This window comes from Mirounga angustirostris, unplaced genomic scaffold, assembly GCF_029215605.1.
Source record: "Mirounga angustirostris isolate CCGP_5_RB_7025 unplaced genomic scaffold, mMirAng1.0.hap1 SCAF_16, whole genome shotgun sequence".
Taxonomy (NCBI): Eukaryota; Metazoa; Chordata; class Mammalia; order Carnivora; family Phocidae; genus Mirounga; species Mirounga angustirostris.
In genome coordinates, this window is record NW_026991724.1 from 597,865 (window position 1) to 612,010 (window position 14,146).

General features: G+C 49.3%; 1 protein-coding gene across 1 annotated transcript in view; it reads left to right on the forward strand.

Moving 5' to 3' along the window:
- Positions 1-14,146, forward strand: part of LOC123855160 (transcription and mRNA export factor ENY2-like) — a 63,284-nt gene that overhangs the window by 26,206 nt on the left and 22,932 nt on the right. The window lies entirely within an intron of this gene.

Consider the following 14,146-nt stretch of genomic DNA (forward strand, 5'->3'; position numbering starts at 1 on the left):
AGTGTGGAGGGCAGGGGCCCTTCTGTGGTCTCGTTTTTGAGATCGTGTCTTCTGGAGCCGTCATTTAGATTAGGACATGGGCAGTGATGTGCTAAGGTCCCTGGAATGCTCGGTTTTGCAGCAGAGACAGCTTTGCTCGGTAACTGGTAACGTGGTCTCCTTGCGAAGGACCTGGGTCTTGTTGCCGATGCCCCTCCTCCTCTGCGGGCCGACTGGGGGTGGTGCGATGGCGCTTTACACACAGAAGAGTGACGTCACTTTCATCCGTGGAACTCCCGCGTGCCGAGTGGGCGGGGCCGAAGCCGCCAGTCTCCTGGGTCGTATTGGACCTCTGTCACAAGACGCAGTAGGTGGCGTCTGGATCTTTCCCAAGCCAGGCGACTTACCAACAGACATTAAAACGGCTGTGAATAGTGTTCAGAATCCTCAACCAGAAACCACAACACTAAAGCTGGAACTGAATCTTGAAGTGAGATATGTGGAGTTCACTGGCCCGTGGCCTTCTCATATCTGCCACCAGCGCCATCGCGGCCCAGGGCGGTGTGTACGCTGGCGCTTTGGAACCCTTTGTAGTGAGCTGCAGAAGGCAGCCTGGGTCAGAGCCTTCGAAGCCCCGAGGTGTGAAGGAGGACAGTTTGGTCCGTTGCCTGAGGGCTCCTTGCTTTTCCACCTTCTCTGGCTTGGGAACCTAACCTCCAGGACACGTTGTCCAGGATGCGTGTGGGACGAGTGTGCAGTGTTTGCAGAACCACCTCCCAAGTCCCTAGGACTGGCCTCCCAGCCTCAGGCCTCCCGGCACGGAAACCTCTGGAATCTACTGGCTCTTTGCTTTGGAGAGTATATGTATAGATTTCCTGTTGGTCAGATGGCAGTCTTAAAAGCTCACAAGTGTTGGTTTTGCGTGTGTTCTTTATTTTTCTGAGCCCATTTTTTTTTTTAAAGATTTTATTTATTTATTTGACAGAGAGAGAGATAGCGAGAGCAGGAACACAAGCAAGGGGAGTGGGAGAGGGAGAAGCAGGCTTCCCGCCGAGCAGGGAGCCCGATGTGGGGCTCGATCCCAGGACCCCGGGATCATGACCGGAGCCGAAGGCATACGCTTAACGACTGAGCCACCCAGGCGCCCTCTGAGCCCATTTTAAAGAGAATGTCTGATTGAGGCCCATGTGACTGTTGAGGGGCAGGTCCTACGGAGGTCTTCCCGTGTCCGTGATGACTAACCCATTGTGCACCGCGGGTCCCAGTAACAAAGGCACTGGTCTGCCTTGCTCTTCACACTATTGCTAAGCTGCACACACTTATAAATATAGAAACTCGTGTGTGTGTGACATGAAGATCCTGCCGGGGGGGTTGTGCACTTGGCCACAGGCTGCATGGGCAGGGCATGCACAGCCGACCCCCGTCTGTACTGCGGGGGGTGGGGGGCGGCACACACTGCAGCCCTGGTCTTTAGAGTGGTCACACCTTTGACCCATAACATCTGGGGCCTCAGTTTCTCCATTGTTAAAACCAGTGAGGGAGTCGGTCTTCCTGGGACCTCTGTACATGCTCCTGGCGGTGCTTGGGGAGGGCACGGAGAGCCTGGTGGGGTGTGGCCTGGAGGAGTCCCCAGAGGCCCCATGACTATGAGAAGTGGTTTCGTGAAAGGGAAAGGACATGCTCGCAGGACTGTTTTTAAAGATGGGTTTCAGAAAGTGAGTGCAGTAGTCGCACCTGTTTGGTGTATTGAAGGACTTAGTACGTTTCACTCCTTGACCCCAGTGTTGTTTACAAAAAGAAAAGAAAAAAAGAGGCGCCTGCGCACTGGCCCCTACTGCGGGTGGAACATGGCGGAGCATGTCCCAGCCACCCCCCGACCCGCACCCCAGCTTCGATCTCTGCTCTGCCCTCTGACCTGCTCGCCTGCTACCCCCAGTCCAGAAGGTGACCTTCCAGATCCCCACACAACCACCGCACAAATGTCCATCACAGGCAGAAACAGCTCTGCCCCTTAAGAGTTGCCTGGAGCCCTCCAGAGATGAGTTCAGAAGCGGCTGACCACAGTGGCCGGGCATTGCTCCCCTGGTTTGCTCTGTGATGGGTTCAGTCCTTCCTGGCTTCCTGCAGGGGTCACTTGAGTGAGAGCCTGGGGCCAGGGTACCCTGGCGTGGGTGCAGAAGGCCTTGGTGTGTTCCCGCTGCAGTTCGGATCAGGCTGAGAGGAGCCCGGTCACAGAGGGCTTGTTGTCGCTCCATCTCTGTCGTGTCTCCATGAGTCTGATTCCCTAGGGGTCTCACAGAAGTGGAATCCGACACTGAGCACGATGTCTTTAAGGTTTATCCATGTCGGGTGTCGGGATTTTCTTTCTTTTTAAGACTGGATAATACTCCATTGTGTGTAAACACCACATTTTCTTTATGCATTCCTCTGTCGGTGCATGGTTGGGTTCCTTCGTGTCCTGGCTATTATGAGTAATGCTGATGTGAATGTGGGGGTCCGGACATCTCTGAGACCCTGCTTTCATTCCTTCTGGGCGTATACCCAGAAGTGGGATTGCTGGACCCACTGGTGTAGTTCCAGATTTGTTTTTGAGGAGGCGCCATGTTGTTTCCATGGCAGCTGTACCATTTTACGTTCCCGCCGATGCCGCTCCGTTTCTCCACACCCTTGTGGCTCGGTCCCCTTGAGGTGGTGGCTGGTCAGGACACAAGGTTTCTGTCTTCCTTCATAGCATGGTGCTGCCTTCAGCAGCCGGTCTATCATTTGGGAAGAATCCTGGGCGTGTTTTTTTTGTTTTGTTTTGTTTTTAAGATTGTATTTATTTATTTGACAGAGAGGGAGAGACAGAGCAGGAACACAAGCAGGGGGAGTGGGAGAGGGAGAAGCAGGCTTCCCGCCGAGCAGGGAGCCCGACGCGGGGCTCGATCCCAGGACCCTGGGATCGTGACCTGAGCCGAAGGCAGACGCTTAACGACTGAGTCACCCAGGCGCCCCTATCCTGGGTTTATTTAAAGATAATCCACCCGGTCGCCGAGCCCTGCCCTTTGGAGGTTTGTCGGGGCCACCTGTCCCAGTGCCTTCCTCCCCCACTTGTCCCCCATCATCCCTCCAGCATGCTCATCCTCACCGCCATCTCTGCCTTTTGGTTTTTTTGTGATAAATTTCTACAGTAAAAGATGCCACACCTGCCTGTTGAACCTGCCCGTTGGACTGTTAGCACTGGGATCTGTTGTCGAGGGAGCATCCCGCCAACCCCGCAGGACAGTCAGAGTTGGCCGGGAGCTGACCCCCAGCAGCAGCAGGCTTCCTCCTCCCCTGCTGTTTGTATGTGCTCTGTCCTTCGGGGGGGGCGTCCCCAGAATTGTGCTAGTACCTTCTTGACAGAGCTGTCTTTGGAGTCACCCGCAGTGTGCGCGTCCGGCTGCACCATCCAGCTTCTGAGGCGTCTTTCTTCTGAGCAAGGCCAGCCGACGTCCAGCGTCTCTCGTTAGAGAAGCCTGTCACGAAGGGAACTTTCCCCTTGATTCCCTTGACAAAAGATGTCTCGTTTGGACTGTTGAGAATCAGTAATAAATAATTTTTTAAAACCCAGAACAGACTGTTCATTGTTTGCAATCTATAAATGTTGTATTTGTAAAAAGATAAGGATCATAAATTTGAGAAGAGAAACACTGTGCTTCGTTGGTAGAAAGCAGCGGTTCGTGGCGAGGTTTTCAGGACGCTGTCCAGTTGTCTGCTTGCTTCCTGCAGGAGTGACGTGAGGTGGCCCATTCGCACTGCGCTCTAGTACGTGGCTCCTGGCCAGGACCACCAGACGCGCAGCTTCCCCTCCTCCTCTGTGCCTCCCCCGCTCCAGGCTGGCGTTCACCAGCGACACCAGCTTGTAGGTGCAGGGGCCCTTGGTTTTTCTTGAGGTTCCATTTCTAATGCTCTTGGGAAAAAGTCACTCACAATCCTGAGCCTCGGTATCCCTAGCTAGAGGATGTTTTCTCTTTACTTGTTCCATGGGGTTACTTAACGATTCCACGAGAAGTTCCACAGGAGGGCTTCGTGTCCTACTGAGTGGAGCGTAAGCGCTCACTGTAAATGGGTGACCGCCTGCACTGTATGTCTGTTTATTCCAGGATTAAGTAAAAATGAAGCATCTTTGGGGCGTCTGGGTGGCTCAGTCAGTTCAGCATCTGACTCTTGATTTCAGCTCAGGTCATGATCTCAGGGTTGTGAGATCGAGCCCCGCATCAGGCTCCACGCTCAGCACGGTGTCTGCTTGTCCCTCTTCCTCTGCTCTTTAGTGCTCGCTGTCGGTCTCTCAAATAAATAAAATAAAATAAAATAAATATTTAAAAAAAAATACGAAGTAGCTTTGCTTTCTATTTTGTTTGTTAATGGAACAAAACCTTTGTATTTAAAAATACCTTGTTTTATAACACTTGAGATTTGCAAGTCTGGTTCTGAGGTTATTTTAGTGCTCATTGTCATAGCTGGAAAAGATAATTTTCAGAAAGTGGCACATAGATTTTGTACTGAGGTGAAGCTCGCCACAGGTGACAATTTGAAGTTTTTTACACAGTTCTTGTCAACCTTGGTCCAGTCTTTTAGGCCAGTCTGGCTGATGAGAAGCTAATCCCAGAAGGGGCGGCTGCCCGTGCGGCAGCTCGGTGTCTTTGTCCTCCCGGGAACCCCTGCCTGCTTTCTGCGGGCCGGCAGCAAGGCCTGCCGGGCGGGTGCTGAGTTGGGAGGGCTCGGGTGAGGGTCCACGGCCCCTTCCCCTCCCTCAGACCTGGGGCCGGCCTGCCGCCAGCGTCCGTCTGCGTGGGAGGAGTTGGCAGCATCGAGATTTTGTCCTGATGCTTTTGGGTAAAAACAGACCTCTTGTTCCAGTAGTTTCTCCTTAGATTCTCATGAGCGTTTAGTTCATGAGTGTCACTGTGTCACTGTGAACCCCTCCCTGGGCTTTGAGGGTCTGTCTCGTGCCCCCCTCTGCCTTTGGGTCTTTTCTTTACTGGAGGAGACAGCAGAGTGGTGCTTGCCGCGTCATCCTCCGCACATTCTGGTGGTAGCAGTCCCCAGAAGACCCCTGTCGGGGAGGAGCACGGCTCGCGCTCCTCTGGCCTGGTGTCGGGGTCAGGCTCAGCCTGCTGCTCAGCCAGGTTCCCTTGCAGAATATTGATTGTCCTAGAGCTTCCTTTTTGTCATTAGGAGGGAGGAGGAAAAGGAGGCTTTTCAGATTCTGGGGTGAGATAGTGTACTTCAACAACAACAGTTTGTTTTCTCGATGCAGCGTCTATCGTGTGTAAAATTACTTTGTGGTGATGCGGTCCTCAGAAGCTGTGAATGAGCAGGGCTGTGACACCGCTGGGCGGATGTGGACGATGGGGCAGGGGCAGAGCCACGTGGACTCGTGGCTCCCTGGGGCGGGGAGCATGCTTGCTGGCCTGGAGCTCCCGTTCATCCTTACAGACGCAGGGCACTCTGCTCGCAGAGGGGCTTCACTGCCCCAGCTCGGCCCCCCGGCCTGCGGCCCTGCTGGCCTGGGGAGCACGAGCTCTGCCTCAGAGGCTGGGCTGTGTGTTGGGTGCGTCAGTGCTGATGGGTGTGGGTGTTGTGTGTGCGTGTCTGGTTATCAGAAACGTTACCGTACAGCAATATGTGACCGTATTTCACTTGCCTGGGACAGTGTTCACTTGTGATCACCCTTCCTGACAGCCTTTCTTTGAGATGCTCTTGAGAGACAGAAGCTTCCTGTTCACTCTCTCCGCTATTACAACTTGACATCAGTGTTAGGATGAATTAAAAAGACTCTAAGTTTATATTCAAATATTTAAAATTTATTCCATACCCTCTTCCTCAAATATGTGACTTTACAATTAATGTTGGTGTACCGGTCCCCTTGGCTCAAATGTGCCGCCAAGCGGAAGAAACGGTGAATGCGGGAGGCTGTGCCGGAGGCCCCCGTGCCCGTTGGAACAGCGGCATGTGCAAGGCTAGGCTGCAGACATGCCCAAAAGCAGGTGGAAACCATGTCGATAGGGCTCTTATTGTCAGACTGGGTTGGTTGTGGACAAGGGCCAGCACCGGGCGGGGAGTGACTGACGGAGAGGCTGCCCCTGGCTTGGTCCTTGCTGGGTGGCCCTGACAACCGTGCAGAACCTTCTTGGATGCGCCCCTGCATGCCCAGGAGGTGTCCTCCTGCCCACTGACCAGCACAGAAAGATTGCACGTTTGTCCAGGGCCACAGCACGGGTACTCCCTACCAGCAAGCAGTGGGAAAGGCCTTCGCTGGGTCTGGGCACCTGGCTCTGACCCTGGCCTTGGGTGTGGTGCATACTCCACCTTTATGAGGCTCAGTGCATCCCTAGGGCGCCTTGTTTCAAGGTTTTTCCACAAGATAACAGCTTTGTTGAGATATCCTCTGCATACCATACAGTTCATCCCGCTATAGTGGTTTTCACTGTGTTCACAGAAATGTGCAGCCTACACCACACTCCATTTTAAGGGCTTTCATCGCCTCCGAAAGAACCCATGCCCTGTGGTCATCACTGCTCATCCCCTCCCCACCCTGGAGCAGACCCCCGATCTTTCTGTCCCTGTGGATTTGTCTCTTCTGGTCATTTCGTATCCTGGAATCCTGTACCGTGTGGTCCCCAGAGAGACTTGTGTGCATGTGCCTGTGGGCTATCGTTTGGAATGGCAGAAACACAACCCACACGTCCGTGAGTTAACGTAGAACACATTAAAGAGATGATACCAAACGTTTCATTTGAAAGTAGGGGATGCTCCCGTGTAAGCAAGACTGCGTGTGTACGGAAGGAGGACCAGCTGCTCAGCTGGGTCCGTGCTGACGGCTGTGCGGTGCAGACAGCCTCTCCCCGCGCGGCGGTGGTCACCCTCCAGCCCGGCCGAAGCAGCCATGGGAACCGTTGTCGAGAGTCACCCAGAGGAGCTGCGTGCATGTGCCAGCCGCCTTCCAGTGTGCCCAGCCCCGGAGCTGCCCTTCGCCCGAGCTGCCGCTGTAGCCACTGCCCCACACAGGGCATTGGGCACCTCCCTCCCCAGCCCCCTCGAGCCCCTGCTTCCAGGAGTTGTTCTCATGTCCCCCAGATGTGCTGTGGGAGGGGTGAGGGTGAGTGACCTCATCAGCATGCAGACTTGCTGTCCTCCCCCCTTCACAAAAAAACCCCAGTCCCGCGTTTACCACCAGCTGCCACCCCATTTCTCTGCTCTCCTTTATAGCAAAAGGCCCCTTAAAGAGATGGCCATACCGTTGTCTCTCTAGCCTCCCCACCCTCTCTTTCCGAGAGCTTTATTGAGACATAATTTAAATATGGTGAAATTCAGCACTTGTAAGTGTAGTGTGTTAAGTTTTAACACTAGTGAGTCACGTTCCCGTCACCACAGGTGTGACATAAGACATTTCCATTGTCCTGGAAAGTGCCCATTTCCTCCTCTGTCCCTGGACCCAGGACACCACTGATGGACTTTGGTCACTGTGTTTTCTTTTTCTAGAATCTAATATGGATGGTTTCTCCCAATTAGCATGTTCTTCCATTGTATACATACATCATATGTTTATCTGATCAACAGTGGATGGACATTTGCGTAGTTCCCAAGTTTCAGCTATTACGAAAAAAGCTGCCATGAATAGTTACGTACGAGATTTGCTTTGTGGATGTGTGTTTTACTTTCTCTTTGGTAAATACTTAGGAGTGGGATTTCTGGATCACATGAGCAGGTAAAGTTTAATTTTTTAGGAATCTGCCAAACTTTTTCAGAGTGACTGTACAATTTCATGTTCCCACTGAGAGTGAATGACAGTGCATTTGCTGTTTACTCACCGTCATTTGGTGTGGTTAGTCTTTTTAACTTGCCCATTCTAGTGGATATCTAGTGGCATCCCTTAATTTCTATTTCCCTAAAGACGAATGATGTAGATTATTTTTTCATGTTTTTTGGGGGTGGGTCATCCATATATTTTGTTTGGTGAAGTATCTATTCCTGCATATTTATTTATTTTTGTCTATTAAAAAAAATGTTACTGAGAGCTCTTTATATTTAAACACAAGTCCATTACCAGGTTTCTCTTGTGCAAATATTTTATCCCAGTCTGTGGCTTGGCTTTTCATTTTCTTAGTATTGTCTTTTGAAGAGGAAAAGTTCCTAATGAAGTCCAGGCTGACTTTTTTTTTTTTTGATACTTCATGCTTTCTGTGTCGTAAGAAATCTTTGTCTAACTTAATGTCAAAAAAATTTTCTCTTATTTTTCTTCTATAAGTTATGTAGTTCTGGCTTTTGCATTCAGTTCTGTAATCATTTTGAGGTCATTTTTATGTAAGGTAAGGTTAAAGCCCCCCTTCCCCCTTTTCTGCATAAGGATATTCAATTATTCCAGCACCACCTGCTGACAACATGATTGTTTCGCATCCAGTTGTTTTACTTCTATTGAAAATTAGTTGAGTGTAAATATGCGGGTCTGTTTCTGGACTCTGTTCAGTTCCATTGGTCTACATGTCGTTGTCACACTGTCTTGATTACTGTAGCTTTATAGTAAGTCTGGAACTGTAGTGTACACACCTTTCCACGTTGATCTTTTTCATTTCCTTGTATGTGTTTCAGAATCAGCTCATCCTTAGGACAAAAAAGAGGGCTGAGATTTTTGATTGGGATTGTGTTGAATCTATAAATCAGTTTGGAGAGAAGTGACATCTCTCTCTCTCTCTTTTTTTTAATTTATTTATTTATTTGACAGAGAGAGAGAGAGCCAGAGAGCACAAGTGGTGGGAAAGGCAGTGGGAGAGGGAGAAGCAGACTCCCCACTGAGTGGGGGGGGGGCGCAATGTGGGGCTCAGTCCCAGAACCCTGGGATCATGACCTGAGCCGAAGGCAGACACTTCACCGACGGAGTCACCCAGGTGCCCCAAGAACTGACATCTTAACAGCGTAGAATCTTATGTTTATTTAGAGAGGTCTTGCACATATTTTATCCCTAAGTGATTCATTTTGGGGATGTTATTGTGACTTTATTATTACTTATTTTTTAAATTACAGTGTTCTATTAGTTTCGGGTGTACAATGTAGTGATATCTACACAATACTCAGTGTATTGTTTTTTAAATTTTAGTGTCCTCTTGTTTCTTGGTAATGCATAGAGATATAACTGATATATTAAAATAGGGACATATCTTGCAACTTTGCTAATAAACTCCCTGTAGTTTCTAAAAAAAAAAACAAAACAGATTTCATAGAATGTTCTACATAGATGTTTATGCCAAATGTGCATAAAGACACTTTCCCTTTTTCCATGCTGTATACCCTGCATTTCTCTTTTTGGTCTCACTGTACCATCCAGATCCTGCATTGTTGGACAGAAGTGTTGAGAGTGTGTGTTCTTGCCTCCTTCAGTCTGAGAGGGAAGGCTTCTGAACTCCTGACTTCTAGTAGATTCCCTTTTTTAGGTTGGCAAAATCTTCCTATCTTAGTTTGCTCTGTTATGTGAATGGGAGTAGAATGTCTTATGCTTTATTCATCTATCAGAATGATAGTTTTTAAAGAAGCAATAGAGAAAAATTAATGAACTCCAAAGTTGGTTCTTTGAAAAGATAAATAAAACTGACTGACCCTTAGCCAAACAAATGAGGAAAAGAAGACACAAATTTTTCAGTCTCAAGCATGAGAGAGGGAATGTCTCTATGATCCTATAGCCATTAAAAGGATAAAGGAATTTTATTAACTTTGTCAATAAATACGACAATTTAGGTGAAATGAATGACACAAATTACCTAAGCTTGCTCAAGAAGAAATAGATCACCTGAGTGGCCCTGTATCTTTTAAGTAAATTGAATATTTAATTACAGTTTTGTTTTGTTTTTTTTTAAGATTTTTATGTATTTGAGAGAGAATGAGAGAGAGAGCGAGCTCACAAGAGGGGGGAGCAGGAGAGGGAGAAGCAGGTTCCCCGCCGAGCAGGGAGCCCGATGCGGGGCTCGATCCCGGGACTCCAGGATCATGACCTGAGCCAAAGGCAGTCGCTCGACCAACTGAGGCACCAGGCGCCCTAATTACAGTTCCTGACACAAAAGAGCCATTAGTCCCCCATGGCCTTCCTGTTGGTTTATACCATCCACTAAAGAATCCATCACGCCAGTTACGCACAGCCCACCTCACACGTAACCGGAGGCGAGATGAGGGTGGAGGCTTGGAGTCCTGCATCCACATGCTGTAAACCCCCCTACTCTGAAGCCAGTTGCATTTGTCATTGCAAAAGGGTAGTCCTACATCACAAGCAAGTGGATTGATCTCAGAATTCAAATTTGGTTTAACATTCAAAAATCAATGTAATATACCATATTGACATAATAAAAAGAATAAGCATGTGATCATCTCCAAAGATGCCCCCCCGAAATAGCACTTGACAAAATCTCATACCCATTCATGATAAAAAATACTCTGCAAACAGAAGGGAACCTGGGGCGGCTGACTGGCATCATCCTCGCAGGCGGGAGACAGAGGACTGTTTTCCTAGGTGGGCTTGCTCATGGTCACCTGTCTTGTTCTCTTTTTCAAAATAACCTTACTGCTAAAGCAGTCCTCCACACTTTGGAAGACTAGGAATAACACTGCCGGAGATAAAACCGAACACATCATGTTTTCCCTGCCTAGAAAGGTTTTCCTGTGTGTGTTGACGTGTTTGCACATACATACACTTGGGTACATCTGTGTGAGATCGTTTGATAGGTCGCCTGGGTCAGGCTGCGGTGCCCAGGTATTCACACATTAGGTGAGCTGTTGCTGGGAAGGTATTTGTCCGTGTATTCCTAGTCTACCATCCGCTGATTGGAATGAGCTGGATCAGCCTGGGAAATGTGGACAGCTCGTTCTGTTCCTCCTGCTGAGAGGCCTGGAGGCGAGCCCTGCTGCATCCGCCCTCTCAGCGCTGTGGGCCAATCCTTAGTAGAGGCTGCCTATTTCATATATGTATGTCTCTGATAGAATCCTGATTCATATGAATGTATAATACATATTTATTAATTTTACAAAATCCTATCACTTATTCAGTGATTGTCACCTTTTTGTTTCAGTAAGCTGCTCTCCCTTCTGATGGTCCAGCATGGAGAGGCGTTCTGTGGTCTGGTGTTTTGCCCCCATCAGGGTCTGGCCGGAGTGTGGCCCCCTGGTCACCTCCCGTAGGCTGCTTTAATCCAGCACACTCTGCTTTCCCTGCTACTGACCAGAAAGTCCTCCCTTTCTGATTTATTGTATAGCTGCCCTGTTGCATCATTTAGCTTGTTCTGTATAGTTTAGCTTATCTGTTTTATGGGTCATTAAAATAAAAATCCACCTTTACTTTTTTCAGCCTCTGTTATGTATTTGCCTTTTTTTGTATTCCCTTATTTTGTGTTCCTCGTCACATTTTTCTTCTCTGTTTTTGGGTGTATTCTGATTTTTTAAAGATTTTTTTTATTCATTTGAGAGCACAAACAAACGGGAAGAGTGGCAGGCAGGGGCAGAGGGAGAGAGAGAAGCAGTCTCCTGGCTGAGCAGGGAACCGGATGTGGGGCTCGATCCCAGCACCCTGGGATCATGACCTGAGCCGAAGGCAGACGCTTCACTGACTGAGCTACGCAGGGTCCCTGGATATATTCTGATTTTTAAGACCTCTTTTGGGATGCCTTCCGGAAATAAGTACATTTCCCTCAAAGAACTGCTTTACCTGGGGCACCTGGGTGGCTCAGTCGTTAAGCATCTGCCTTCGGCTCAGGTCGTGATCCTGGGGTCCTGGGATCGAGCATCGCATCGGGCTCCCTGCTCAGCGAGAAGCCTGCTTCTCCCTCTCCCACTCCCCCTGCTTGTGTTCCTGCTCTCGCTATCTCTCTGTCAAATAAATAAATGAAATCTTAAAAAAAAAAAAAAAAAAAAAAAAAAAAAGAACTGCTTTACCTGGATTTCCTATTTTACTGTGTAGCGTTGTGTCATTCCCTGATTTGAAGATTTTCAGTTGCTGCTCTGAGTTTGGCCTTGGCTCTTGTACTTGGAAGCACATTTCTTAATTGTCAGATTTTGTAGACTTGCTCTGGAGGTCTGTGTGTGGTCACTGCCATCATCTCCTTCGTCTCCTTGAAAGGAATTGGCGCTGTGTGGTTATAGGCTGGAATGTGTTGTGCGTGCTCGGTGGGTCGGGCTTGGGATTGTGCTTGAATCTTCTGTATTCCTAATTTTGGGTAGGAGTTGTCTCCTAAAATGCTGAGAGTTATTTTAAAGTCTGCTCCCTGCTAGTGGTGGCTCTGTTTTTCCCGGTTGTCAGTGTCTGCTCTTTATACAGTGAGGCTGTGTTTCGAGTGTGTCCGTGTTGGGAACCACCTCTCCTGTGAAGGGAGTCTCTTCTTGCTGTGTTTAGTGACAGACTTTGTCTCACGAGTTGTGCTTTGACCTCAAGCCTGTATCCAGTATCAAGTCAGCAACCTCTGCCCTCCTGCTCAGTATCTACCTGGTTTATCTTTCCTCTCCTCTTGGAATCTTTCAGATTTTTAAAAGATTTTATTTATTTGTCACAGAGAGAGAGAGAGAGAGAGAGAGAGATCATGAGTGGGGGGGTGGGTAGAGGGAGAAACAGGCTTCCTGCTGAGCAGGGAGCCTGATTTAGGACTCGATCCCAGGACCCCGAGATCATGACCTGAGCCGAAGGCAGACACTTTACTGACTGAGCCACCCAGGCGTCCCGGAATCTTTCCAGATCTTATTGAGTTGTAGATTTCCTTCATTCATTCTCAGCTTCCCGTTGCAGTCTGACAGACTTTGTCTTTCAGCTGATTTCTTAGGCCTCTTACCGTTGTACTTAATAAATAACTGGATTGGGCTTTCTGTTCGTTTCCACTGGTGTTTTTTCTCTCCTTTTCTTTCTGTTCATTTTGTTCTTCAAATTTGGCAGTTACACACTTTCTGTTCATGGTCACCTTGGAAGTTAGAGTGTTAATGTGGCACCAGCCTTTCCTGTTACCTGGCGGATGCTCCCAGGTGCTGACCCCTGTGTAAGCTTCAAGCCTGTCTTTAGGTGCAGGGTCACTGGGCAGGACGCCCAGGCCGGCCTCTGCGTGCTCCTCATCCACTCTGGCTTCGATTATGGTGTGTGTGTGCACTCATGGGGTTTTTTTCTTTGACTTTCACTTGTTCCCACTGCCATTTTTTAGTGGTATTTTCCATGAGAAAACTTGTGGCAAAAACTGAAAATGCAATTTGGTGTTTCCTTGAAGATGACAACAGTAATTTTCAAGGTTGTTCATACTTCCCACCTCTTTGTTGTCCTTTTCATGTGTTACTAATGAGGGGTGGTGCTCCTCAAATCATCTTTCCTGTCCTTATTTTTAATCCCGACACTTGTGAACTCTATCTGTGTGGCGGTGCCTGCAAGCTTTCCCTCCTGGCCCTGCTTATTCTTATGTCTTGTTGACCCTCCTTAGGCCTCTTCTGCAAGAAAGACCTGGGTTCTCCTCCAGCCTGAGGCAGCTTTTCCCCAGACGAGGCTCCTCAATTCCTGGGTGATTGTGAAACATGCCATTGTTCTTTATTCCCGAGAGGGTAAGATCTGTCAGTCCTTGACGGGGAGCTTGCTGACCCACAGCCCTGCCCTGGCCCCTAGAGATGGTCCCCAGTCAGAGGTCCTGCCTGTCCGGCACTCCCGGTGAGGGTGTGTCTTGGATCATCTCAGCTCCTGCCTTGTTTGTGAAGTGAAAGTAATACCATCTGTTCAACTGAAACTTCTTAGGGGCTCTACAGAAAAGAGGAAAGTAAAGTGCTGTGCAGATGTAATTTGAACTGGATCGTTAAATCCTAGACACTGACTGTAGGTTGGGATGCTGTTATTAATTACAGCTGCCAGTGTGCCCCCAGCATTTCCCCATGCAGCGCTTCCCCGTGCCGCGCTCTCCTGTGCGCTGTGCCGTGCTCTGCTGTGCTCCCGGGGCCCTGGAGGACGGTGGTTCCTCCCAGCCCACGTGCAGTCTGTGGCTTGCTCACGCCTTGAGCCAGTGAGTAGTGGGTTGTTGGATGCCTCCACGCAGGCCTGTGGCTTCCTGGACCTGGAGCAGCCCCCTGGCCCACGGCTTCCAGGACCCCTTCCTTCCCTCTCTGCCACCAGTCTGCCCCGGTCCTTGGAGCCTGGAACACAGTCCTGTGT